Source organism: Hyperolius riggenbachi, chromosome 12 (genome assembly GCF_040937935.1).
Source record: "Hyperolius riggenbachi isolate aHypRig1 chromosome 12, aHypRig1.pri, whole genome shotgun sequence".
Taxonomy (NCBI): domain Eukaryota; kingdom Metazoa; phylum Chordata; class Amphibia; order Anura; family Hyperoliidae; genus Hyperolius; species Hyperolius riggenbachi.
Genome location: NC_090657.1, coordinates 36996684 through 37017345, shown reverse-complemented (window position 1 = coordinate 37017345; position 20662 = coordinate 36996684). Strand labels below are relative to the sequence as shown.

The window sequence follows — 20662 nt, the reverse complement described above, 5'->3', positions numbered from 1 at the left end:
TGTTAGGAAAGTGTTTTATAGTTGGAATTTCTTATCAGTGAGGGTCACACTGTAGTCACTTCCTGTCTGAGTCAGGACTGAGTCAGCCACTTGCATACCTGATATTTAACTCTTTCAGGCAGTGAAAGAAAAAAAGGAACACAGCATAGTTATATGTGTGCTTGGCACTGTACATACCCATGTCTTTCTCATCATGTCACATGTCACTTCGGGTGTCCTTTCAGGTCCCCTCTGATCTTCTGGACAGCCACAAGATCCATGCTGCATACCACTGGCTCTGAATGCACTCTCAGATACAGAAGCACAGAGCGTGCAGCTGCTGGGAAGAACAGTAGAAACAAGACACATCTCTGGAGCAGGTAACTATTACACTTTCCCAATACACTACTCTGCTATGGGGAGATGAAACCTGCTGTTAATTACCCCCAGGCTTTAATAGGAGGCTGCATAAGGATTTTTTCCTAGCCGACTTTTGCCTTTCCTATGAACTTCCCTTTTGAACATTTGTGCATGAGTTTACATATCTTTGCATCATATGCTACAACTAATTTGCATATATTTATTCAGGAACCCATCTTGATCACAGGGACTTCTGGATGGACTTCTCTTCTACAGTGCTCCCTATCAGGTGCGTAACTACAAATCATGCGGCACCCCAGCAAAACTTTGATGCCCCCCCCCCCAATGTCTACACTGTTTCCCCTGGTGATCGTCATAGCCTGGAGCTAAGGGTCATAAGACAAGTGTGGACATTGTACTCTTCACACCCATAACAAGTGTAGCCACAGAAACACCTGATCTGGAGAACTGATCCCTTTATGGCAGGCAGTGAAGTGGAAGTTGGGATCACTTGATAGCTACTGACTTAAAGGGAACCTAAACTGAGAAGGATATGGATTTTTCCTTTTAAAATAATACCAGTTGCCCGACTCTCCTGCTGAACCTGTGTCTCTAATGCTTTTAGCCACAGCCCCTGAACAAGCATGTGCAGAGCAGGTGCTCTGACTGAAGCCAGACTGGATTAGCTGCATGCTTGTTTCAGGTTGTGATGCAGCCACTACTGCAGCCACAGAGGTCAGCAAGACTGTCAGGCAACTGGTATTGTTTAAAAGGAAACATCCATATGCCTCTCAGTTAGGTTCCCTTTAATTGTCTCATTTGTATCTTCACAATTTGCCTGTTTTTCAATGACAGCTTCATGTCACTGATATCCACCTGCCATATTGTTCCCATTTCTATTTGCAGTTTATTGGAATTTGCCTGAGTATAGAATAGATTTTTTTGTTGCAAATGTGCCCCACCTACAATGTGTTGTGACAACACCCCTATTGTGCACAGCACATATCTCCTGAGCCCTTTTTGAAATATGTGTTTTTGTATCTAATGTACTGTATGTGGATGCAGTTTAAAGGGAACCCCAGATGAGAGGGATACGGAGGCTGCCATATTTATTTCCTTTTAAACAATACCAGTTGCCTGGCAGTCCTACTGATCCTGTGTCTCTATTACTTTTAGCCATAGACACTGAATAAAGCATGCAGCAGATCAGGTACTTTGATTCAGCTTTTACTGGATTAGCCATATGCTTGTTCCAGGGTTTTGACTCAGACGTTACTTTTGCCAGAAAATTAACAGGGCTGCCAGGCAACTGGAATTGTTTACAAGGAAATAAATACATTCCAAAAAGGGTCTTTTACTGCCAACTCAAAAAAAAAAAAAACATTGGCCTCAATTCTCTAAAGGCAGTTTGGTAAAATCATTTCGTTTGGTAAAATACCACATTCGGTATTTTACACTTTTTTCTTAAATTCAGGGGCGTAGCAATAGCCATAGCAGCCATAGCAACCGCTATGGGGCCCTAGAGCAGAGGGGGCCCGGGTTGTACTTGATGTTCACTTTTAACTTTTGTTTTGTTTCTCCACCCTCTGACTTTTTCTCTTAGCCCAAGGACTACACTCAATGTATATTACATGGAAATATAAATTGGCCAATAAACTCATATCTATAGGGTAGGGGAAGGTGGCATTACTCAAGAGTACCTAGTTCTGAGTTCCATGAAAGTTTTGCTATGGGGCCCCATAATTTCTAGCTACACTACTCCACTAAAGATTTACCACACGAGGTAGAAGTTTGGTACTTTACTGAACAAACGTGCTTCAATTTGCTAAGCCCTGCTCTTAACCCCGTAAAGAGACACTGAAGCTAGAATAAATCTTGCTTCAGTGCTTATATATAGCAGAGGCATGTATGCCCCTGCTAAAACGCCGCTATCCCGAGGCTGAACAGGGGTCCCTTACCCCCCCAAATCCCCCCCTGCAAAATCTACGACCAACTTGGTCGTAGATTTTGCTGCTCTTCAGGCAGGGCTAACGGCTGCAGCCCTGCCTCTCAGCGCCGTCTATCAGCGGCACATCGCCGCCTCTCCCCCGCCCCTCTCAGCGAAGGTAGACTGAAAGGGGCGGGGGAGAGGCGGAGATACGCGCTGACAGACGCGCTGAGAGGCAGGGCTGCGGCCATTAGCCCTGCCTGAATGCGGAAGAGATCCCAGCAAAGAACGGAGGGGATTTGAGAGGTAAGGGACCCCCGTTTAGCCGCGAGATAGCGGCGTTTTAGCAGGGGCACACATGCCCCTGCTGTGTATAAGCACTGAAGCGAGATTTATTCTCGCTTCAGTGTCTCTTTAAGGACCACAGGCTTTTGCCCCCATTCCCCCCCCCCCTGCCCGCCCCCAGTTACAAGGCTATTTTTTTTTTCAAATAAGTGCTCTGCAGCTTTAATGGCTTGCTGCAGAGCCACACATCCGTCCACACATATTAATCCCCCTTCCCCCTCTTTCTGCCCACCAACAGAGCTTTCTGTTAGTGGGCTCTGATCACTGCTGCAGGTTATTGTTTGTTTGTTTGTTTTTTGTTAATAAATTTATTTGTCTTTTTTTTTTTTTTTAATAAACTTTACTTATTTCTTTTCCCTCCCCTCCCCCCGCCAGCCAATCACCGCATCGGCTGTCATAGGCATCAGCCTATGAGAGCTGATCACTCTTGTGCCTCCCCAGGGGACAGCCGAGTGATACAGCTGTCCCAATACAGCGCTAGAGATTGCCCGAACCTCCGATTTTCGGTTCGTGAACCTTCGCCAAACGTTCGACTCGCGCGAACTTTCGCAAACCGCAATAGACTTCAATAGGGAGGCGAACTTTGAAAACTAGAAACATTTATGCTGGCCACAAAAGTGATGGAAAAGATGTTTCAAGGCGTCTAACACCTGGAGGGGGACATGGCGGAGTGGGATACATGACAAAAGTCCCGGGGAAAAATCTGGATTTGACGTAAAGCAGAGTTTTAAGAGCAGAAATCACATTGCATGCTAAATTGCAGGTCTAAAGTGCTTTAAACATCTTGCATGTGTATACATCAATCAGGGAGTGTAATTAGAGTACTGCTTCACACTGACACACCAAACTCACTGTGTAACGCACCGCAAACAGCTATTTGCGTAGTGACGGCCGTGCTGGACTGGTGCGCACCATGGCGAGATTGCTCTTCCTCAGTGATATCAGGTAATGTCTGACTGCCTTATCAACTTTCAATGGTTCTTTCTCTACCATTGTTAAAGCTTACATCTATTTTTTTAAATACTTGTTCTGCTTGCTGTTCAGTACCTGCAACGAGAATCTTTTATGGAGGGCAAGTCTGCCATTGCTAGTGACCAGTGACCAAGGGTAATGGCCGGGGAATCCTGGTTTGATTCCGGTCCAGAGTGGGAGCCTAAGAAACGGCTACCACCACCACACATCCAAGGAAGGCAACAGGCACGCTGTGGGCAAAGGAGCAGGAACGGCTACCACACATCCAAGGAAGGCAGCAGGCATGGCATGCACGTCCCAAGGTAGTGACCAAAAATAACAATACAGGAGGACTTTCGAGGCCCTGCTGTATATGAGATGAATCAACTTTAAACCCGTTAACGAGAATCTGTTATGGAGGGCAAGTCTGCCATTGTGACCACGGGTAATGGCCGAGGAATCAGGGTTTGATTCCGGTCCGGAGTTGGAGCCTGAGAAACGGCTACCACCACACATCCAAGGAAGGCAGCCGGCATGGCATGCACGTCCCAAAGTAGTGACCAAAAATAACAATACAGGAGCACTTTCGAGGCCCTTCTGTATATGAGATGAATCAACTTTAAATCCTTTAACGAGAATCTGTTATGGAGGGCAAGTCTGCCATCCATTCAAGTGAAAGGTATGCACTGACTGCCAGGTATAATACAATGTGCAGTCAAAGATGCAGTGAAAGGTATGCAGTGACTGCAAACAGCTGTTTGTGTAGTGATGGCCGTGCTGGACTGGTGCGCACCATAACAAGAGTGCAGGTGATGGCGGCTTTCCAGCCCATATGGTCGCCGGTCTGAGGTAGCTGAACGACAGAACAGTGACTGTCCAGCTGATCAATTTGATCTGTCCACAATGAAGCAACGACCTTATTATCTTTGGTGTGCCACCCCCCGAGACACTCACATAGCCGGCGGTCATTGCTTCATTGTGATATGCAAGCCCCTTCACCGCGGCAAGGTAATGATCACGAAAGGGAATGGGCACATGTACATGCCTTTTGTTTTGTTGTTGCAGCTGCACTGCAGCCAGAAAAATTAGGCAGGCATGTACACGCACCAGAAAAATTATTATAGCGGATGCTGCTAGCAGCGGCCTTAAAAATTCAGGAATCTGCCTGGAGTCCTGGACCCTGTTGGTGGTGGCGGAGAAGGCAGTCAAGTGGCGTGCAGGCAGAGATGCTGTGTGGGGAGCGACTTAGTCTTGGGGCAGGCAGCCAGTCACACAGCGTGCAGGCAGAGATGCTGTGTGTGGAGACTGACTTAGTCTTCGGGCGGGCAGTTGAGGTACTGAACACACTTTTGTGACTTAGGCGACTTCTCTTCTCAGTGACAATGCCTCCAGCTGCGCTGAAGGTCCTTTCTGACAGGACGCTTGAGGCAGGGCAAGACAGAAGTTGGATGGCAAATTGGGACAGCTCTGGCCATAGGTCAAGCCTACGCACCCAGTAGTCCAAGGGTTCATCGCTGCTCACAGTGTCTACAGCCACACTTAAGGCCAGGTAGTCGGCTACCTGCTGGTCCAGGCGTGGGTGGAGGGTGGATCCGGAAGTGCTAAGTCGAGGCGTTGGACTAAAGAATGTCCACATGTCCGACATCACCATGAGATCGCTGGAGGATCCTGTCCTTGCCTGCGTGGACATGGTAGAAGGATAACTGGCAGTGGTACCTTTATTGCGTTGTGCTGTGACATCACCCTTAAACGCATTGTAAAGCATAGTTGCTAGCTTGTTCTGCAAGTGCTGCATCCTTTCTGCCTTCAGGAGGGTTGGTAACATGTCCGCCACTTTGTGCCTATACCGAGGGTCTAGTAGCGTGGCCACCTTGTACAGCTCATTCCCCTTGAGTTTTTTATACGGGGGTCCCTCAACAGGTTGGACAGCATGAAAGACGCCATTTGCACAAAGTTGGATCCAGACGTACTATCCATCTCCTCTTGCTCTTCCTCAGTGACGTCAGATAAGACCTCCTCCTCCCCCAGCCTCAAACAATACCACGGGAACGTCGAGCAGCGCAAGCCCCCTGCGACGCCTGCTGCGGTTGTTCTTCTGCCGCCGCCTCCTCCTTCTCCAAAGTAACACCTTACTCATCATCCGAGTCTGACTGCTCTTCCCCACACGACTCTTCCTCCTCCTCCCCCCTCTGTGCTGCCGCAGGTGTTGAGGAAACATCTGGTTCTGTTGAAAATTGCTCCCCCAACTGTTCCTCCCATAACTGTTCCTCTTCACGCTCCTCCACAGCTTGATCTACCACTCTACGCATGGCACGCTCCAGGAAGTAAGCGTACGGGATCAAGTCGCTGATGGTGCCTTCACTGCGACTCACCAGGTTGGTCACCTCCTTAAACGGCCGCATGAGCCTGCATGCATTTCGCATCAGTGTCCAGTTGTTGGGCCAGAACATCCCCATCTCCCCAGATTGTGTCCTTTTACTTTATTTTAGGTACTGGGTGGCGGCTTTCTCCTGATTTAGCAGGCGAGAGAACATGACCAGGGTCGAATTCCAGCGATTCGGGCTATCACATATCAAGCGTCTCACCGGCAAGTTGTTTCTCCGCTGAATGTCCGCAAAGCGTGCCATGGCCGTGTAAGACCGCCTGAAATGCCCACACAACTTCCTGGCCTGCTTCAGGACGTCTTCTAAGCCTGGGTACTTTGACACAAATCTTTGAATGACTAGATTCAGCACATGTGCCATGCAGGGTACATGTGTCAGCTTTCCCAAATTGCGGAAAGGAGATTGCTGCCGTTGTCACACACCATGTTGCCATCTCCAGCTGGTGCAGGGTCAGCCACTGATCCACCTGTTTGTTAAGAGCAGCTAGGAGAGCTGGTCCAGTGTGACTCTCCGGTTTGAGGCAAGATATGTCTAAGATGGCGTGACGCCGTCGTACCTGGCATGCAGCATAGACCCTGGGGAGATGGGGCTGTGTAGCTGGAGAGGAGATCGCAGCACCACTAGAGTTGAACTGCCATTCAGCCAAGGAGGAGGAGGAGGACGATAGCGAAGAGGATGTAGCAGGAGGAGAAGGAGAGGAGGTGGTAGGAGGCCTGCCTGCAAGCCATGGAGGTGTCACAAGTTGGTCTGCTGCACAGCCACGTACTCCCTGCTTGCCATCAGTCACCAGGTTGACCCAATGGGCTGTGTAAGTAATGTAGCGGCCCTGACCATGCTTTGCAGTCAAGGCATCCGTGGTCAGGTGGACCCTTGACCCAACGCTGTGTGCCAGAGATGACACCACTTGCCTCTCCACTTCACGGTACAGTTTGGGTGTCGCCTTTTTAGAGAAATAATTGCGGCCTGGTATCTTCCACTGCAGTGTCCCAATGGCCACAAATTTACGGAAGGCCTGGTAACAGCTGGCGAGCTAACAGTTCCACCAAGCCAGCTGTCAGACGCCGGGAAAGGGGGTGACTGGCAGAAATTGGCTTCTTCCGCTCAAAGATTTCCCTCATGGACACCTGGCTGCTGTGGGCAGAGGAGCAGGAACCGCTCAAGGGCAGAGGCGGAGTGGAGGAGGGTGGCTGTGAAGGTGCAAGGGAGAAAGTGGCTGAAGATGCTGCACCTGAAGGAGGAAGAGGAGAAGATGGGTGGCTTTTCTTTTGTGCGCTGCTTTTGCTCAGGTGCTCTTCCCATTGCAGTTTGTGCCTTTTCTCCATGTGCCTTCTTAAGGCACTTGTCCCTACGTGGGTGTTGGCCTTTCCACGGCTCAATCTTTGGAGGCACAGAGAACAGATGACATTGCTCCGATCTGAGGCAGATGCACTAAAAAATTTCCAAACCGCTGAGCCCCCCTGGGGTGATGGCACTATGGTGGCATCAGCAGCTGACCTTGAAGGGCATGTTGGCTGGCTGTCCATAGGTGGCGATACATGGCGCTAGACACTGCCACCAGCTGTTGCTGATGACGAGCTCCCCCTGCTTCTTTTAGGAACTCGTCTCCTCCTACTCCGCTCTGACTCCCCTCTGAACTGCCCCCCTGTTCATCTCCTCTATTGGGAACATACGTGGGATCCGTATCATCATCACCATCATAATCATCCTGCCCAGCTTCGTTTGCCTCAGACACCTCCAAAACTGCACCAACAACAGGTACTTCATCCTGATTTGGTCCGACACCCTGGAGGGCGGGACTTCACTCTGGCAGAGCAGGGGAAAGAGACTTTTTATGAGGCTTTCTGCATCCCTTTAGATGTGAAAAACGTAAACTCTCTTATACAAAAGAGCTCCCCCTGGTGGCTGTGGGACACACAGAAAAAAAAATAGATGACAACAAGATTAGCTCTCAAAAGAGCTGTTGTGGGATGCTATTTTAGCAATAAGAATCAGCCAGGAGCAAGCTAACAAGCCTACGAGAGCCTAACTAATCTTTCCCTATGAGAGAGTCTGCAGCAGCTGTCCCTTCTCTATTTACTGCAGGCGCACGAGTGAGTGTAATGGCCCGGCGATGCCTGCTTTTTATAACGGGGGGAGTGGCTCCAGGAGGGAGTGTAGCCTGATTGGCTACAATGTGCCTGCTGACTGATGTAGAGGGTCAAAGTTGACCCTAATGGTGCACTATGGGGGTGAATTGAACTTCCGGCAAAGTTCCTGGTTCTCCATGATCGCAAACCCCCGGAAGTTTGCCTGGAACCGCTCGCTGGCGAACCGTTCAGGCCATCTCTATACAGCGCTGACGTAGATTGAAGCGCTCCTAGCGGCGATCACCGCTGGAACACTGATGATGGAGCGGAGCTCAGTCACTCAAGTGGGGATTCGCAATCCCCAGCAAAACACGCCCACAGGACTATATGCCAATTGGCGTTAGGCGGTCCTGGGGCTGCCACCGCGTTCACGCCAATTGGCGTAAGGCAGGTCAGTGGTAAGGTAGGAAGTTGTGTGAGTCGGGGTTTTCTGTCCAGTACATCTGGTACAGCTGCAGCCACCAGGGGGAGCTCTTCTGTATAAGAGAAGAGTATAATTTTTTCATATCTAAAGGGATGCAGAAAAGCCTCATAAAAAAAGTCTCTTTCCCCTGCTCTGCCAGAGTGAAGTCTTGGCTTCCAGGGTGTTGGACGAAATCAGGATGAGAAGCAGGGCTGTGTGGCTCTCCCTATTGGAGGTCAATGTTACCGCATGGAGAGAGCGAGTTATCGGCTGGTCAGAGCTGGAGAAAAATTTTGAACACTTTTGGCCAAATTACCAAATGCCTTAATCTTTGTGAATTGCAATTTCTTGACATTTCTTGAGGTATTTACCGCACAAGTCGGTAATTTACCTCACTAGTCGGTAATATTAATTTTCCGTGCAGTAATAGGTTTAGTGAAATGTAACTTGGGAAAGCGATCGGTAAAATCGTCTGTTTTCAGCATTACCAAATGCGATCGCACTGCTGCGAAGCGCATATGATGGGAATGGCAGAAGTGCTGTCTATGCCGTTCTTGGGAGTTGCACACTATGCACGCTGCTGAAATGCACGCGGCACCGCGTAGAATGGGAATGAGGCCTTATGTTCTACGCTGACCTGTCAGACTGAGAACTAGGAGGATGCTTGGTGCTGTCACCCAGTGACAGCTTTAGGCATTACAGCAAGCTTACCTGGTTCTCACTTGGCTAATTATTTACCAGGTGAGTATGCTTTGCATGGCAGCTGGCTTGCAGCCAAGTTCACCTACATACTCTGGATTAATTAATAGTCTGGTGAGTCTGCTTTGCATCTGCTCTCTGATTGGCTGCCTGAGTTATAGAAGTCCTTTCCAGCCTAGGCGCCATGCCTGTTATGCTATTCAGTTAAGGATGTGCTTTTGAATTGCCCTTAGTGCTAACTAACCTTGGCTTGTTTAAGCTACCTAGTTTGCTGGCTAGATTGACTCCTGATATGGTTTAATTAAGCGTCTGTCTCATCCCCTGGTTTATCTGCCTGTCTGTTGGATGTGCTGTGTATGACCTCTGGCTGGTTCCTGACTTAAGAGTTTGTTTAGCCCTTGGATTAGTTAGCCATCTGACACTCTTGTGTATGAACTTTGGCTCTGCTCCTGGACTCTGTATAAGCTGGGTTTTGGGATGTTTCTTTGGTTACTTTGCCCTCAGATCCAATACTTTGCATGAATAAGTCCCGGGATGACCCAGCCTTACGTTCCCAGTTTTGCTGCAGCTGATCAGATACTCTGAAGGAGGGCCTTGTCAACTTCCCTGTTTCAAAAACTGCAGATATACAGCAGGCCATACATCTGGATTGTCACTTCAGTGAAAGATGGATGAAACAATGATCCTCCTCCAGTGCTACTAGTTCCGGCCATCCAGTGGTTCTCATGTCATGAAACGTTCCTCTGCCTTCTGATGAGCCCATGCAGTTAGGCTCTACCAGACTATCTGAGGCAGATAAGATGAGAAGTCACTCTCTAAAGTTATGCCTGTACTGTGGAGAGGCTGGACATATGGTGAAGACCTGTTCCTGAAAGCCAGTGGTAAACTTCTTCTTCTCTTGCTGAAAAACAAATAGGCTCTGGTAAGCTGTCAGCAACGAAGATGTCGAGGAGGCGTTCTGAAGGTCGGTCTTTATTGTGATGGTTCTGAACATTTTGCCCAAATCTGTTCTCAGAAAAAAGAAACCGGAAGACTTCAGTTCCTTCGTGAGGTCGAGGACGCTCACCTAGGTGGGCAGGTATCTCCTCTTAAGTGTGATTGTATTATGTTGCAAGTGATCATTTCTTATGGCAGTCGGGTTTTTTGGGGGTAAATTGCCAAATTATTTACGCATGTGTGAAAATCTTGGTGAACTTGGTAAAAAGTACAAAATACCGAAGGTGACATTTTACTGACCTATTGCTTTTTACAGATCTGGTCAATGAGAAGCTAATTGTTCGCAGTTGCTGCAGGATTGTAGCCATTTTCAATGCAAATTTATGCAGCCTGAAATGGACAAACTGAATCCTCCTGCCAAAGTGAAGTTCAATTGGTCCATTTTAAATTTACATTGAAAATTCAGATAATCCTGCATCAGCTTGAAATGATTTGCATCTCATTGACCACCCCTATTAATAAGATTCAAATTATTAATAGATGATGCAGAATTATGCACGTTTTTAATGCCAATTTATGCAGCTTGAAAATGGACAAATTTCAACCCACCTCAGTTTCAAGAGGAACTGTACTGAAAATAACGTAATAAAATTGTTTATTTTTTAGTATTCACTTAAAAACTATTTAGTCAGTGTTGGTCAAATAAGCACTGTGTTCAATTCACCAGCCATTCGATCAAACCAGCCGGTATTGTTTGGGGTGCAGAATAACCCAATTCAAATTGCTTTGAAGTCAATGGCGCCAATATGTGTGATTAATAACAAAATCCACTATACATGCTAGGATCAACATTTGTTGGGTATATTAACCTCCTTGCCGGTTATCCCGAGCTCAGCTCAGGGTAACCTGCGCAGGAGGATTTCTCAGGCCCCGCCGGGCCGATTTGCATAATTTTTTTTGTTACAAGCAGCTAGCACTTTGCTAGCTGCTTGTAACACCCGCTCGCCGCCGATCCGCCACTATCCGCAACGACGCGCCGCCCCCCCCCCTCCAGACCCCTTGCGCAGCCTGGCCAATCAGGGCCAGGCAGCGCTGAGGGGTGGCCCGGGATTCCCTGTGATGTCCCGACGTCCATGACGTCATCCCGCCCCGTCGCCATGGCGACCGGGGAAGCCCTGCAAGAAATCCAGTTCTCAACGGGATTTCCTGCATACTCTGATCGCCGAAGGCGATCGGAGTGGGTGGGGGGATGCCGCCGCTCAGCGGCTATCATGTAGTGAGCCCTAAAAAAAAAGTTCCACGCTGCCTCCTTGCCGAATTTTTTTTGACCGGCAAGGAGGTTAAGAGTAAGGGGAAAAAGAAAAAAGGGGAAAGCATTTTTTGAGAAATGGGTGGTTAATGGGCTCTATTCACAATCACAAATGCGGTAAGAGATTTTTTTACCGCTATATTACCGCCAGTGATAATTTCTGCATTTTTTCCACATTCACTAAAAATGTTCTGCATGTTTCCCACATGCAGGAACAATGCGTAAAAAAATTGGGAAACATGCGTAATTACATAGTAAACATGCGGAGACCATGCGGGGGAAAAAAGTGTCCTAAAAAAACTTGTCCAAAAAAAAAAAATGTAAGTCCAGCAAACACAGCACTCAAGGCTCCAGACTCCATTTAAGTCAATGGGAAGCGAAATATATCAAGTACTAGTAGGTGATAAAAAAAATCGGTAGTTAAGTCAGAAATAAGGCCCGGTTCACATTAGCGGTTGTTTGCCAAACGGACCGGATGACCTGACCGGATCCGGACCGGATCCGGATCGGAACCGTACGGTTCTGATCCGGATCCGATCCGGATCCGGTCAGGTTGCATCAGGTGTCCATCAGGATGCGATCCGGATCCGTTTGGCAAAAGTTACGTTAAAAACAAAAAAAATGTTGGGGTCTGGGAGGTCAGCAGAAGGGGGACCTGTGGAATCAGGCCCTCTGCTGTTTAGCACTCACCTCCACCTCCGACATGCTGCCAACATCTCCGGATCCGGATCCAGCTGTGCTGCTCCACTCCAAAATGCTTGCCCATGTGTCCCCATCCAATATCGCCGCAACAATCCCCATAGGAAGTGGGGTAGAACATCCGGATTTCTCAGCCAGTGTGTTGTGCGCTCTCCGGTTCCCATTGGTGTGTATTAGCAGGATGGTGCAGTCCGGCTCCGCCCCGGATACGGCTGCCGGAGGAGCCGGATGAAAAAATAGCGCATGTTGGAACGGAGGCCGGAGTCCGGATCCGGTCCGGCTCCGGTTCGGCAGAACGGACGCATGTGAACGGACGCATAGGCTTTCATTGCTATGCCGTGCGTCCGTTCCGTCCGTTCTGCAAGCGGTGCGGCTCCGGCACGGCGATTCCGGAGGGCCACCGCAAGTGTGAACCGGGCCTAAGGCGCCTCTTTTTTTGTAAATTTAGATTTTTGCAGGAATTACCGACTTTTGCGGACCTAAATAATCATGCGTAAAAATTTGTGAATGTCAAGATGGTCTTTTTTCAGTCGGGAATTTACCGCAAGTGCATTTCCGCATGCGGAAAATGATGGTGAATAGCGCCCAATGTGTGACAATAGGCTTGAATGCGGGATCTATCCTGGGTTGAAGCTGGGATTTCTGGCCACAATTGTGACACAAAGTGACGAAGTGCCAATGACTTATAATAGAAACATTAGAGCTAGAGAGTCAAAATAACAGACCAGAGATGAATTGGCTTCTGTGGGAGACAGATCAGGAGATTCTATGCATCTGACTCCTAGATCAGACATCCATAGATCCCTCTCATGCTTAGAAACCTTGTGCCATACTGTATCACCATGTTTGTCCTTTTATACAATCTTGAATTTCTCCTCCTCATTCGTTTAGTCAACTCTGACTCTTCGTGACCATATGTACTTTTACACACCAGAGATGTCATTCAGTCCATCTTTCAGCTGTTGGATAGGAATGTTCATAGCTTCACATATGCAGTATTTCTATCTTATGCTGGGAATACACGGTTCGTTTTTGCCTTCGTTTAAACCTTCGTTTCGATTGTGCCTTTTGTCCTTTTCGATCCCGAAATAATCAGTCATACGGTTAATATCACCACCCACGGTTTAGTTTTTTTTTCCGATTCTGATGGTTTCGTTTTTCCAATGATCGAAGGCTGCAAAGAAACGAAACGAAAATCCCTTTTTACAGGGACGGACTAGCATAAACGAATGTATAATCGATCTGAACAGCCATCAAGCCTACCAATGGCTCGATTAGATGGATAAAGAGAGATAATATCAAACATGTTCGATCACTAGTCGTTCGTTTTTGGGGTCTATTAATCGAAACTATAATGAGATTATGACTATTTTCACATACGTTTTCAACACTCGATTCGTTTACCGAACGAATCGAAGGTTTAAACGAAGGCAAAAACGAACCGTGTATTCCCAGCATTAGCCTCTTAGGGCTTGTTCACACTAAGAGCGTTTTTGCTTTTTTTTTTTTTTTAAGCACTGGCGATTTTTAAAATCACTTTAAATGCGCTCCTGCAATGTTGCTCTGTGGGAGTGTTCTCACATGAGCGGTTAGCTTTCTTTCCAATCGCAAGCGTGACTCCTGTACCATTTCCTGAGCGTTAGCGCTTCAACGCAAGGTATAGGGAAATCGCAAAGCGTTTCAAAAAGCTCTTTGTAAAGCGATTGGGGTCAATTCATAAAGAATTCCCGTATGAAGTAATGCTCAAAACATCTGACTTTACCGAACACTTAGCAAAATGTCAATCCATAAAAGCTGTTACCACATTAAAAGTAGAGATGGCCTGAACCTCCGATTTTTGGTTCGCGAGCCGGGTTCGTGAACTTCCGCAAAAAGTTCGGTTCACGCGAACCCCAATAGACTTCAATGGGGAGGCGAACTTGGAAAACTAGAAAAATTTAATGCTGGCCACAAAAGTGATGGAAAAGATGTTTCAAGGGGTCTAACACCTGGAGGGGGGTATGGCGGAGTGGGATAGACGCCAAAAGTCCCGGGAAAAAAATCTGGATTTCACGAAAGCAGCGTTTTAAAGAGGCACTGAAGCGAAAAAAAATATATGATATAATGAATTGGTTGTGTACTATGAATAATTACTAGAAGATTAGCAGCAAAGAAAATATTCTCATATTTTTATTTTCAGGTATATAGTGTTTTTTCTAACATTGCATCACTCTATAAAGGTGCCCATACACTCGTCAGATTGGCAGCAGATAGATAAGAAATGCATCTGATGATCTATCTGATGCGTTTTTAGAACATTTTTTACCAGGATAGAATTCCAATAGATTTCAGTTTGAAATCTATTGGAATTCTATCTGATGGCATTTTTTTGCCATCAGATTTCCATTAAGGCCAATGCAAACTGATAAGCAATCTCATCAGATCGACCTAAATTTTCCATCCTGCCAGCTCGATGGAAATCCATCGAAATCGATCGAAATCGGCCATCGATCGGTCGATTGGCCAACCGATTTGCAAACGATCAATCGATCGATCGATCGGGATCGATCGGTAGGCCAGAAAATCGGCTGAGTGTATGGGCCCCTTAATATGTCTAGATTACACAATACTCAGCATTCAAAATGAGTCTTTCAGAGCAGTCTGTGAAGTAATAAATTCTCCTCTGCTAGAGGAAAAGTAAACAGTTCAATTACAGTTCAGATAATAAAAGTCAGATAACAGCCCTCTCCACAACTAAGTTGGTCGGAGAGCTTAATAGCTTTTTTGCATAGAGATAACAACTGGAGTTTCTCAACTCTTCCTGCACTGGAAACAATTAGACTGATGTATCTGATCTTAATGTTTTTTTCTTAGCTGTACTACACATACAAATCATAATATCATCATTTTTTTTTCGCTTCAGTGTCTCTTTAGGGGCAAAATCACATTGCATGCTAAATTGCAGGACTAAAGTGCGTTAAAACATCTTGCATGTGTATATGTTACGGCCAGAACCCGAAGTGTGGCCACTTCTAGTTCTGGCCGGCCACTTCGGGTTCTGGCCGGCCAATGCGCGAAGTGGCCGCAGCGCTGCGGCCAATGTGAGAAATGTTTTGTTGACGCCGTCTCGCCGCGGCCAAATTGATGATGCTTAATTGTAATGAAATGTAGCCGGCGGCAATGTCATAGATGAAGCCGCCGGCTTTCGCGCACTGCCTCTCCCCGATCCCCCCCTCCCTCCTCTCCCCGCCTCCCATTACAATACATAGCAGCCGGGCGGGGACATGCAGCCGGAGAGTCGTTCGTCGCGGCAGGGGAATCCTGCCGTTCCTGCAGAGCGGGGTGCTGGCAGAAGCGATGTCTGCAGCCTCCCCCGCTCTGCTGCCCCTGCTGCGACGAACGACTCTCCGGCTGCATGTCCCCGCCCGGCTGCTACGTATTGTAATGGGAGGCGGCGGCGAGAGGAGGGAGGGGGGGATCGGGGAGAGGCAGTGCGCGAAAGCCGGCGGCTTCATCTATTCTATGACATTGCCGCCGGCTACATTTCATTAAAATTAAGCAAGTTTGTCATCAATTTGGCCGGGCGAGACGGCTGTAAACATTCCATTTCTCACATTGGCCGCAGCGCTGCGGCCACTTCGCATATTGGCCGGCCAGAACCCGAAGTGGCCGGCCAGAACTAGAAGTGGCCACACTTCGGGTTCTGGCCGTAACATATACATCAATCAGGGAGTGTAATTAGAGTACTGCTTCACACTGACAGACTAAACTCACTGTGTAACGCACCGCAAACAGCTGTTTGTGTGTGACGGCCATGCTGGACTGGTGCGCACCATGGCGAGAGTGCAGGCGATGGTGGTTTTCAAGCCCATGTGGTCGCCGGGCTAAGGTAGCTCAATGATAGAACAACGACTGTCCAGCTGATCAAATTTGGTCTGACCACAATAAAGCAATGACCTTATTATCTTGGGTGTGCGCCCCGATCCCCCCCCCCCCCCCCCCCCCGAGAAGACACTCATATAGCCGGCGGTCATTGCTTCATTGTGATACGCAAGCCTCTTCACCACGGCAAGGTAATGATCACGAAGGGGCGTTGGCACATGTACATCCCTTTTGTTGTTGTTGCAGCTGCAGTGCAGCCAGAAAAAATAGGCAGGCATGTACACGCACCAGAGAACTTAGTATAGTGGTCGCTGAATTCAGGAATCCACCTGGAGTCCTGGACCCTGTTGGTGGTGGCAGAGAAGGCAGTCAACCGGCCTGTGGGAAGATATGCTGTGTGTGGGGACTGACTTATTCTTTGGGCAGGCCTGAGCGTGCTTTGCAGACCAGGCATCTGTGGTCAGATGGACGCTTGACCCAACGCTGTGTGCCAGAGATGTCACCACTTGCCTTTCAACATCACGGTACAGTTTAGGTATCACCTTTTTTGAGAAAAAATTACGGCCTGGTATCTTTCATTGCGGTGTGTGGCTTTGCTTTTGTGTGCTGCTTTTTCCTCAGGTGGTCATCCCATTGCAGTTTGTGTGTAAGTGCCCCCAGTATAGGTAGCCAGGTGCAGCTGCCCCCAGTATAGGCAGCCAGGTGCAGCGGCCCCCAGTATAGGTAGCCAGGTGCAGCTGCCCCCAGTATAGGCAGCCAGGTGCAGCGGCCCCCAGTATAGGCAGCCAGGTGCAGCGGCCCCCAGTATAGGCAGCCAGGTGCTGCTGCCCCCAGTATAGGCAGCCAGGTGCAGCTGCCCCCAGTATAGGCAGCCAGGTGCAGCGGCCCCCAGTATAGGCAGCCAGGTGCAGCGGCCCCCAGTATAGGCAGCCAGGTGCAGCGGCCCCCAGTATAGGCAGCCAGGTGCAGCGGCCCCCAGTATAGGCAGCCAGGTGCAGCGGCCCCCAGTATAGGCAGCCAGGTGCAGCGGCCCCCAGTATAGGCAGCCAGATGCAGCTGCCCCCAGTATAGGCAGCCAGGTGCAGCTGCCCCCAGTATAGGCAGCCAGGTGCAGCTGCCCCCAGTATAGGCAGCCAGGTGCAGCTGCCCCCAGTATAGGCAGCCAGGTGCAGCTGCCCCCAGTATAGGCAGCCAGGTGCAGCTGCCCCCAGTATAGGCAGCCAGGTGCAGCTGCCCCCAGTATAGGCAGCCAGGTGCAGCTGCCCCCAGTATAGGCAGCCAGGTGCAGCTGCCCCCAGTATAGGCAGCCAGGTGCAGCTGCCCCCAGTATAGGCAGCCAGGTGCAGCGGCTCTGGTATAGGTAGCCAGGAACAGGTGCCCCCAGTATAGGTAGCCAGGAACAGGTGCCCCCAGTATAAGTAGCCAGGAACAGGTGCCCCGAGTATAGGTAGCCAGGTGCAGCTGCCCCCAGTATAGGTAGCCAAGTGCAGCTGCCCCCAGTATAGGTAGCCAGGTGCAGCTGCCCCCAGTATAGGTAGCCAGGTGCAGCTGCCCCCAGTATAGGTAGCCAGGAACAGGTGCCCCCAGTATAGGTAGCCAGGTGCAGCTGCCCCCAGTATAGGTAGCCAGGTGCAGCTGCCCCCAGTATAGGTAGCCAGGTGCAGCTGCCCCCAGTATAGGTAGCCAGGTGCAGCTGCCCCCAGTATAGGTAGCCAGGTGCAGCTGCCCCCAGTATAGGTAGCCAGGTGCAGCTGCCCCCAGTATAGGTAGCCAGGACCAGGTGCCCCCAGTATAGGTAGCCAGGAACAGGTGCCCCCAGTATAGGTAGCCAGGAACAGGTGCCCCCAGTATAGGTAGCCAGGAACAGGTGCCCCCAGTATAGGTAGCCAGGAACAGGTGCCCCCAGTATAGGTAGCGAGGAACAGGTGCCCCCAGTATAGGTAGCCAGGAACAGGTGCCCCCCGTATAGGTAGCCAGGAACAGGTGCCCCCAGTATAGGTAGCCAGGAACAGGTGCCCCCAGTATAGGTAGCCAGGAACAGGTGCGCCCTTGTATAGGTAGCCAGGAACAGCTGCCCCCAGTATAGGTAGCCAGGAGCAGGTGCCCCCAGTATAGGTAGCCAGGAACAGGTGCCCCCAGTATAGGTAGCCAGGAGCAGGTGCCCCCAGTATAGGTAGCCAGGAACAGGTGCCCCCAGTATAGGTAGCCAGGTGCAGGTGCCCCCAGTATAGGTAGCCAGGTGCAGCTGCCCCCAGTATAGGTAGCCAGGAACAGGTGCCCCCAGTATAGGTAGCCAGGAACAGGTGCGCCCTTGTATAGGTAGCCAGGAACAGGTGCCCCCAGTATAGGTAGCCAGGAACAGGTGCCCCCAGTATATGTAGCCAGGTGCAGCTGCCCCCAGTATAGGTAGCCAGGAACAGGTGCCCCCAGTATAGGTAGCCAGGAACAGGTGCCCCCAGTATAGGTATCCAGAAACAGGTGCCCCCAGTATAGGTATCCAGGAACAGGTGCCCCCAGTATAGGTATCCAGGAACAGGTGCCCCCAGTATAGGTATCCAGGAACAGGTGCCCCCAGTATAGGTATCCAGGAACAGGTGCCCCCAGTATTGGTAGCCAGGAACAGGTGCCACCAGTATAGGTAGCCAGGAACAGGTGCCCCCAGTATAGGTAGCCAGGAACAGGTGCCCCCAGTATAGGTAGCCAGGAACAGGTGCCCCCAGTATAGGTAGCCAGGAACAGGTGCCCCCAGTATAGGTAGCCAGGAACAGGTGCCCCCCGTATAGGTAGCCAGGAACAGGTGCCCCCCGTATAGGTAGCCAGGAACAGGTGCCCCCCGTATAGGTAGCCAGGAACAGGTGCCCCCCGTATAGGTAGCCAGGAACAGGTGCCCCCAGTATAGGTAGCCAGGAACAGGTGCCCCCAGTATAGGTAGCCAGGAACAGGTGCCCCCAGTATAGGTAGCCAGGAACAGGTGCCCCCAGTATAGGTAGCCAGGAACAGGTGCCCCCAGTATAGGTAGCCAGGAACAGGTGCCCCCAGTATAGGTAGCCAGGTGCAGGTGCCCCCAGTATAGGTAGCCAGGTGCAGCTGCCCCCAGTATAGGTAGCCAGGAACAGGTGCCCCCAGTATAGGTAGCCAGGAACAGGTGCGCCCTTGTATAGGTAGCCAGGAACAGGTGCCCTGAGTATAGGTAGCCAGGAACAGGTGCCCCCAGTATAGGTATCCAGGAACAGGTGGCCCCCAGTATAGGTATCCAGGAACAGGTGGCCCCCAGTATAGGTATCCAGGAACAGGTGCCCCCAGTATAGGTATACAGGAACAGGTGCCCCCAGTATAGGTATACAGGAACAGGTGCCCCCAGTATAGGTATACAGGAACAGGTGCCCCCAGTATAGGTAGCCAGGAACAGGTGCCCCCAGTATAGGTAGCCAGGAATAGGTGCCCCCAGTATAGGTAGCCAGGTGCAGCTGCCCCCAGTATAGGTAGCCAGGTGCAGCTGCCCCCAGTATAGGTAGCCAGGTGCAGCCGCCCCCAGTATAGGTAGCCATGAACAGCTGCCCCCAGTATAGGTAGCCAGGAACAGGTGCCCCCAGTATAGGTAGCCAGGAACAGGTGCCCCCAGAATAGGTCGCCAGGAACAGGTGCCCCCAGTATAGGTAGCCAGGTGCAGCTGCCCCCAGTATAGGTAGCCAGGTGCAGCTGCCCCCAGTATAGGTAGCCAGGTGCAGCTGCCCCCAGTATAGGTAGCCAGGTGCAGCTGCCCCCAGTATAGGTAGCCAGGTGCAGCTGCCCCCAGTATAGGTAGCCAGGTGCAGCTGCCCCCAGTATAGGTAGCCAGGTGCAGCTGCCCCCAGTATAGGTAGCCAGGAGCAGGTGCCCCCAGTATAGGTAGCCAGGAGCAGGTGCCCCCAGTATAGGTAGCCAGGAGCAGGTGCCCCCAGTATAGGTAGCCAGGAACAGGTGCCCCCAGTATAGGTAGCCAGGAACAGGTGCCCCCAGTATAGGTAGCCAGGAACAGGTGGCCCCCAGTATAGGTATCCAGGAACAGGTGCCCCCAGTATAGGTAGCCAGGAACAGGTGCCCCCAGTATAGGTAGCCAGGAACAGGTGCCCCCAGTATAGGTAGCCAGGAACAGGTGCCCCAGTATAGGTAGCCAGGAACAGGTGCCCCCAGTATAGGTAGCCAGGAATAGGTGCCCCCAGTATAGGTAGCCAGGTGCAGCTGCCCCCAGTATAGGTAGCCAGGTGCAGCTGCCCCTAGTATAGGTAGCCATGAACAGCTGCCCCCAGTATAGGTAGCCAGGAACAGCTGCCCCCAGTATAGGTAGCCAGGAACAGGTGCCCCCAGTATAGGTAGCCAGGAACTGGTGCCCCCAGTATAGGTCACCAGGAACAGGTGCCCCCAGTATAGGTAGCCAGGTGCAGCTGCCCCCAGTATAGGTAGCCAGGTGCAGCTGCCCCCAGTATAGGTAGCCAGGTGCAGCTGCCCCCAGTATAGGTAGCCAGGTGCAGCTGCCCCCAGTATAGGTAGCCAGGTGCAGCTGCCCCCAGTATAGGTAGCCAGGTGCAGCTGCCCCCAGTATAGGTAGCCAGGTGCAGCTGCCCCCAGTATAGGTAGCCAGGTGCAGCTGCCCCCAGTATAGGTAGCCAGGAGCAGGTGCCCCCAGTATAGGTAGCCAGGAGC

The 20662-nt window shown here is 50.4% G+C and overlaps 1 long non-coding RNA gene across 1 annotated transcript in view; it reads left to right on the top strand.

The window, feature by feature from the left end:
• LOC137542065 (uncharacterized) overlaps positions 1 to 20662 on the top strand; it is a 170937-nt gene that overhangs the window by 10464 nt on the left and 139811 nt on the right. Inside the window, exons 2-3 of the long non-coding RNA XR_011025340.1 lie at positions 225 to 359; positions 568 to 628. This is a non-coding gene — a long non-coding RNA (uncharacterized lncRNA). The remainder of the gene's footprint in view (positions 1 to 224; positions 360 to 567; positions 629 to 20662) is intronic.